Raw genomic sequence first — 7,121 nt, 5'->3', positions numbered from 1 at the left:
TGGTCTTTGGAAGTATTAAAATTTGGTAGATGTTTAATAAGAAAATATTCAATTATCTTTCTCGTAAAACTACAATTACATTTATAAATAATTTCCGGGTTGTTCCAATCTATGCGGTGATTCTTTAAGATGTATGGAGGAAGAACGTGGATTTGCTTTATGTATATCTTACAGAGTTTTTGTGTTTTTTTTACTCTGGTATTGAGGTCCCTACCGGTTTGGCCCTAGTAAACGTCATTATAATCTTTACAAGGTATTTCATACAATCCAGGGTTACTATCTACTTTAGGTCTATGATGTATGTTCACTACTTTTTGAATTTTTTTATTAGGATAGTTGAAGACCAATTTAAGTTTTTCTTGTGGTAACATTTTAAATACTTCATCCAATTAGTCATTGTAATGAACTTCAATGCAGTTGTTATCCCAATTGTGTTTGATTTTTGGGGGGGAAGAGTTATTATAATAACTAGTTTTTGCCTTACTAAGGGCTTTTGTCGACAACCATTTTGGGTAACCTAACTTGCTCAGTTGTGAGTTTATTGTTTCTATTTCTTGATCTAAAAATTGGGCGCTACAAATTCTTAATGCTCTTAAATAGAGGCCCGAAACAACACTTAATTTAACCCTTTCTGGATGATAACTGAAAAAGTGTAAGTAGCTATCCGTATGTGTGGGCTTTCTGTAGTCAGAGGACTAATATCCTGGACATTTGATCACAAATATTTCTCAAAATGGGATTTGGTTGTTTTCTTCCCATTCGACTTCAAATTTTGTGCTGTGTGACAAATTATTTAGTTTGTTGTAAAAGTCATAGAATGGTCCCGAACTATCATCCCAAAAAGTAAAAATGTCATGGGATGATAGTATTTGTGCATATACTGTATGTATATATATATATATATATATATATATATATATATATATATATATATATAAATTGCCGCATTCTTCGTTCATTGTGCATACTTCCCCGTATACGTAGTTTTAAATACTGACTATTACGCTATATTTTGCTTCCAGGAACTCCTACTTTGGGTAATATTGACACATTCTGTACTCCTCCTCTATCCCCTCTACCAGACATTAATCCTACTGATTCTCCCTATAACACGACTCTCCTGCTTCTCTTCTTGTCTTCACAACCCCTTAATTCTCTTTTGATCTTCCCCTTCCTTTCTCCATCCTTCCTGTACCTTGAACGCCACTTCAGCAGCTTCTTCCACTTAACCTTCGTCCCCTCTGCTCCACTTTCATCCTCCACCTCCACCACATCTCTTGATAACTATATTGATCCGTTCGCCTCGGTTCTAGATTGACATATCTTTTTTTTTTTTTTTTTTTTTTTTTCCCCGGAATTAATTTTCAGTGACATGGCCCCATTTCCAATTTCCGCACCCCCCAAACTTCCTTCGCGGGTACCGGGTCCCTCTTTCCCGTTTACTCCCTTAAGACACGTTTCGCGGGGGAACACAATGCCTGCCCCGCGCGTCAGAAGGACGAAACGCGATTTTAAATTCGAATGAAATCACATTTTTGGGGAAGACCAAGACGGAAGTCAGATTTTTTACGTTTAATGACCCACACACAAGGACTCCAAGGGCAGATACAGGAATCAACACGGTAATGTTATATACACCCACACACCCACCCACCCACACACCCACCCACCCACTCACACACACACACACACACACACACACACACACACATATATATATATACACACGTATATATTTATATATATATAAATACATACATACATACATACATATACCAAGACTTTTTCCCCCATACAAGGGAGGTAGCCAAAAAGGAAAAGGCAAAAAAACATTCCCACCCATTCCATCCCTGAATACACTCCGCACCCCTCCACCCTCCATCTCAACTTAGCACCTCCTGGATGACGGGTCATCCCTGCCACCTTGTCCACTGCCCTGGGTCAGAAGCAGTGTCGCACATCCACACCAAGGCCGCTTCATTAAATCGGCGACCCCCCCTCTCCGTCCCCCCATGCATAAAAGGAGAAGATGGGGAGAAATCCCTTCGGGCTGCGTCAAAATTTGCTCACACATACTACCTCACCCCCCATCCACCCGCCCATTCCACCTCATGCATCACAACATCTTCCATATACAACCATTCTCCATTCATCCCTGTCTTCTGTCCTCTCCCGTCCTTCCTCAACAGACATTCCCCTCTTCCTCAAAGCCCCCTTCACCCCATCCATCCACCTCATCCTAGGACGTCCCTTCATGTTCACTCCCTCCACATCTGCCTTCCATACCTCTTTTACTAGTCTTTCTTCACTCATTCTTTCCATGTGTCCAAACCATCCTAATACTCTTTCATCAACCCTATCTCCCAACTCCCTTTCCACCCCTGTTCTCCTCCTCACCTCCTCATTTCTCACTCTATCTAACCTAGTAACCCCCATCATACTTCTCAAACACATTCAAACTCCTTCTCTCTTCCTCTCTTATGTTCCATGTTTCTGCCCCATACAGTGCTGTTGGCGCAATCACTCCTTCATACAGTCTCCTCTTAGCATCCATTCTCAAATGTCTATTCCTCATTACACTTTTTAATCCACCAAGGCATTTACTCACTTCTCTCAATCTACATTCTACCTCCATCTTCACTCCACCTTTTCCTGCCACATTTGCACTCAAGTATCTAAAAGTATCCACTTCCTCCAGTCGCTCTCCCTTAATGCTCACTTCCAGTCTACTGCCACTTTCACCCCTTGTACATCTCATCACCTTACATTTACCCACATTTATCTTTAGCTTTCTTCTATCACACACTCTCCCAAACTCTGTCACCAACTTCCTCAATCCTTCCTCCGATCCTGCCACAAGCGCAGTGTCGTCCGCAAACAACAGCTGGCTCACCTCCCACTTTTCTCCATTTTCTTTAACCATCTCCAGTCCCTGACCCACTACCTTTGCATTTACCTCTCGCACTACCCCATCCATGTATAAGTTGAACAGCCAGGGCGACATAACGCATCCTTGACGAAGTCCCACCTTTACCTCGAACCACTCACTCTCTCCATTTCTAATCCTGACACAAGCTCTACTACTCTCATAAAAACTCTTGACAGCTCCTAGAAGCTTTCCTCCTATCCCGTATATCCGCAAAACCTCCCACAGTGCCTTTCTGTCTACCTTGTCGTAAGCCTTTTCCAGATCCATAAAGGCCCAAAAAACATCCTTCCCCTTTCCTATAGCTTTCTCACATATCTGTCTTACCACGAAAATCTGATCTACACAACCCCTACCCGTCCTAAATCCACACTGTTCCTCACCAATTACTCCCTCTGTTCCTCTCCTAATCCTCTCAATCAAGATCCTCCCATAAGCCTTCCCAACTACATTTAACAAGCAGCCCTCTGAAACTACTAAAGTGGAACTATACAGGCACTCCTCCAGAAATGAAAACAAGTGTACCAGTATTATCAACAATAGAATAATAGGTAATAAATGATAAAACAAAATGGAATGAGAAGTATACATAATACACTACATAAATATCAATATCAAATATGCCTCTCTCTTTCTCTTTCTCTCCCTGTAGTAATATCCTACGGACCGGAAAACGAGTGCTGGTCACGTTTAAATTCTAGTCTCCTTCCGTTGTGCTATATCTTCCTTGAATCTCTCCTTCACCACAATTACAACTCGACCCCTTTGGTGTGATATTGTCCACATGGACAGAAGCTCTGATTATTTCCGACTAAAATCTGTATATTCTATCGCGTGCTAGCGAAGACTCAGGTCTTTTGTAAAGGAACCCGGACAACTACTGCGCTCTGCAGCGAGGCCTAGCTCCTGGCGAACTGGAGGAGGAGGAGGAGGTTTCAAGAACCATCACCTTCAAAGACCAAAAGACTCTCGAGGTCGTACTAGAAGAGGTTTCCAACTTCAAGATCTTCATGACGTCACGCTCTGTGACGTCACGCCACGACGTCATTTTTTTTATTTTTTTATTTTTTTATCTCTGTTGGTAAAAATGGCTTGGCAGAATTGCCATTCATGTCCCCAAAGGCGTTGGCTGACCCTAAGGCGCTCGCTGAACGGAACGCCTTTAGTGCGGCGACTTCCGTGACCTTGGGGGGGAAAGACAACTTAAACGCACACATACATGCTGTACTTACGACACACACACACACACACACACACACACACACACACACACACACACACACACACACACACACACACACACACACAGCCCAGGGCTGAAATAATTTCAGTATCGCTGCGCTGGGGGTCGTTACCCCAACTCTCGTGGTGGGGGAGTTGTGTGTGTGTACGTATAAGGTCACAGTATTACCCATAGATCGGTCATATGAGAGAGAGAGAGAGAGAGAGAGAGAGAGAGAGAGAGAGAGAGAGAGAGAGAGAGAGAGAGAGAGAGAGAGAGAGAGAGAGAGAGAGAGAGAGAGAGATTATAAATCATAATGTGCACACACCAAGTTCAATTTTACATAAAAAAGAAACGTTTGAATCAGAAAGAAAGAAACTTAGAAGAAGATGCAGAAAGAAGAAGAAGAGGAGAAAAGAGAGAAACAAGAGGAAGAAGTAAAGGAGAAGGAAGATGAGGAGGAAGAGGAGCGTGAAATGATGAAATAAGACGAGAAAGAAGAAAGGAGAGGGGAAAAAGAAAATCCAAAGGGTTTCCTTTAAGCTGACTTAACTCCTCTGGTGAAAGTCACGAAAGAAAAAGAATCAGAGAATAAATAGCTGCGTACGGCAGGAAGTACTCAACCTCGGCTGAACCCACTGTCCTATCTTCGTGGACAGCTCGGACAGAAGGCAAACACGACAGCCGTAGAGATAATCCTTTCTACTAACAAGGCAGCAATGCAGCTTATTGTGTCACATGACAAGAGTCAGACGACATCTCTTTAATCGATAGAATAATGTGCAGAAAACATCTTTGTTGACCATATCCCGTGAAACACCTCGCCCCCTTACCTTTCTGTAATTCTTTTAATATAGATTCAAAGTACTTAACAAATCGTCGTAGCCCCTGTGGCCTAATGGATAAGGCATTGGCCTCCTAAGCCAGGGATTGTGGGTTCGAATCCCACCAGGGGTAAGCAAGCACTTTTGCCTGAAGGCTGAAGATGCTGCTGCCGCTGCTGCTGTCCTTGGCGATGTGACGTCATATCGCTTTTATCAAAAAGCGATAATTTTCATTTGAAGGTCCAGATTTTGTTTTGTTTTGTTATTTCAATTAATCATTGTTGATTCAGGCTAGGTTTTACTAGATTTATTCTATTCTTATTTATCTAGTAAAGATGACAGTATCGCAGGTCGCATGTGGTGTACGGTTGTGGCGGAATCTTGTCCAGAAACCGCCATAGTGTCCGAACGTGGCGGATTCTGCAAAAAATCCGCCATAACCGTTCCAGTGGCCCTCTGGGTGGAACGTTGGGAAATCGGGGTTGGGGAGACATGTGGTGCTTTCTGAAGCAATTTTCGCCAAACCTCTGTATACAAAAGGATAAGAAATGCATTATTTAGGAAAATCCGACCAATATTTTTAATCACCTTTTCTAACGCAATGGCACATTTTTCGATCGTATTCAAAAGTATATTTCAGACATTTATAAGTACGCACCGTTTCTTAACCTAACAACCTACCTAGCCTTCAGTTAAGCTAACCTAGTGTAACTTAATCTTACCTAACCTCAGGAGCCAAAATCATAAAAAATATATATATTCTAAAATGTTTTTCGAGGCAAATGTAATTGTGCCATACAATCCAGAACTTGTGAAAACGATCGTTCACCCTTTGGAAATGCATGTATAGATTGCGTTCAAGGAGTGCAATAAACCTTTTACCTTTTTTCATCTATTTATTTATTTTATAATTATGGTTTGGTTGTATAAATTATGTCAATAAGAGTGTTTTGGGTGGCTAATGAGTGCGCAAATTAAAGAGTTAAATTTTATATTTTGGATACACACAAATTGACACAATCAACAAATGCGTGCACCCTCAACAAGGCCGTCTTCGACACTGACGCCACGCTCTCCTTCGCGCCAAAACAAAGACGCTCATCGCATCTGCGATATCTAATACAAACTAAATTTTATACACAATGTAAATATGGTTATAATAAATAATAAAACAATGAACAATAAATTATACCATGCCAACACAAGAGGCCTTAGAAAGGCAGAAATCAACATAACAAGGAACTCGACGCCAAACCTCGGGTCCAGAAACAACCAAATCACACCGTGTGGGGGTATTTTTAGGTCAGTTATAATTGTACATACATACACATATATACCAAAGGCTCTTTCCTCCTTACAAGGGAGGTAGTAAAAAAACAAAGGCATAAAATTCACTCTCACCTATTCCATCCCCACATACTCCATTCCCATTCACCCCCTCCCCCTCTCTTATCATTCCTGTATCTCGCCCATTGCCCTGGGTCATAAGCAGTGTAGCATGACACAACACATACACAGCAAGGCCGCTTCATTTAATCAGTGACCCCCCCCTCTCCGTCCCCTCATGCAGAAAAAGAGAAGATGGCGAGAAATCCCTTCGGGGTGCGACGAATTATCATTCACGCATACTCCCTCGTCCCCCTACTCTCCACCCACTCCCTTTCATGCATCACAACATCATCCATACACAACCATCCTCCATTCACCCTATCTTCTGTACTCTCTCGTCCTTCCTCAACAGACATTCCCCTCCTTCCCAATGCCCCTTTTATACCATCCATCCATCTCATCCTTGGTCGCCCCCCTCATGTTCGCTCTTTCCACCTCTGCCTTCCACACCTCTTTTACTAATCTTTTTCACTCATTCTTTCCATGTGTCCAAACCATCCCAATACTTTTTCATTAACCCTATCTCCCAACTCCCTTTCCATCCCCGTTCTCCTCCTCATCTTCTCGTTTCTCACTATATCCAGTCTAATAACCCCTATTATACTTCTTAGGCACCTCATCTCAAACACATTTAAACTTTTCTCTTTCTCTCATATATTTCATGTTTCTGCCTCATACAGTGCTCCTCTTAGCATCCATTACCAAATGTATATTTCTCCTTAAACTTTTTAATCCCCCAAGGCATTTACTTGCTTCTCTC

At 42.1% G+C, this 7,121-nt stretch overlaps 1 protein-coding gene and 1 non-coding gene across 2 annotated transcripts in view; one reads left to right on the top strand and one right to left on the bottom strand.

Moving 5' to 3' along the window:
• The window catches only part of LOC143038529 (protein-L-histidine N-pros-methyltransferase-like), a 173,557-nt gene that overhangs the window by 103,723 nt on the left and 62,713 nt on the right, over nt 1-7,121 (bottom strand). The window lies entirely within an intron of this gene.
• Nucleotides 5,033-5,105, top strand: TRNAR-CCU (transfer RNA arginine (anticodon CCU)). The gene has a single exon. It is a non-coding gene; the product is annotated as a tRNA-Arg (tRNA).

This window comes from Oratosquilla oratoria, chromosome 24, assembly GCF_046742065.1.
Source record: "Oratosquilla oratoria isolate Oo_2021 chromosome 24, ASM4674206v1, whole genome shotgun sequence".
Classification (NCBI taxonomy): Eukaryota; Metazoa; Arthropoda; class Malacostraca; order Stomatopoda; family Squillidae; genus Oratosquilla; species Oratosquilla oratoria.
This window is presented reverse-complemented; position numbering and strand designations above follow the sequence as displayed.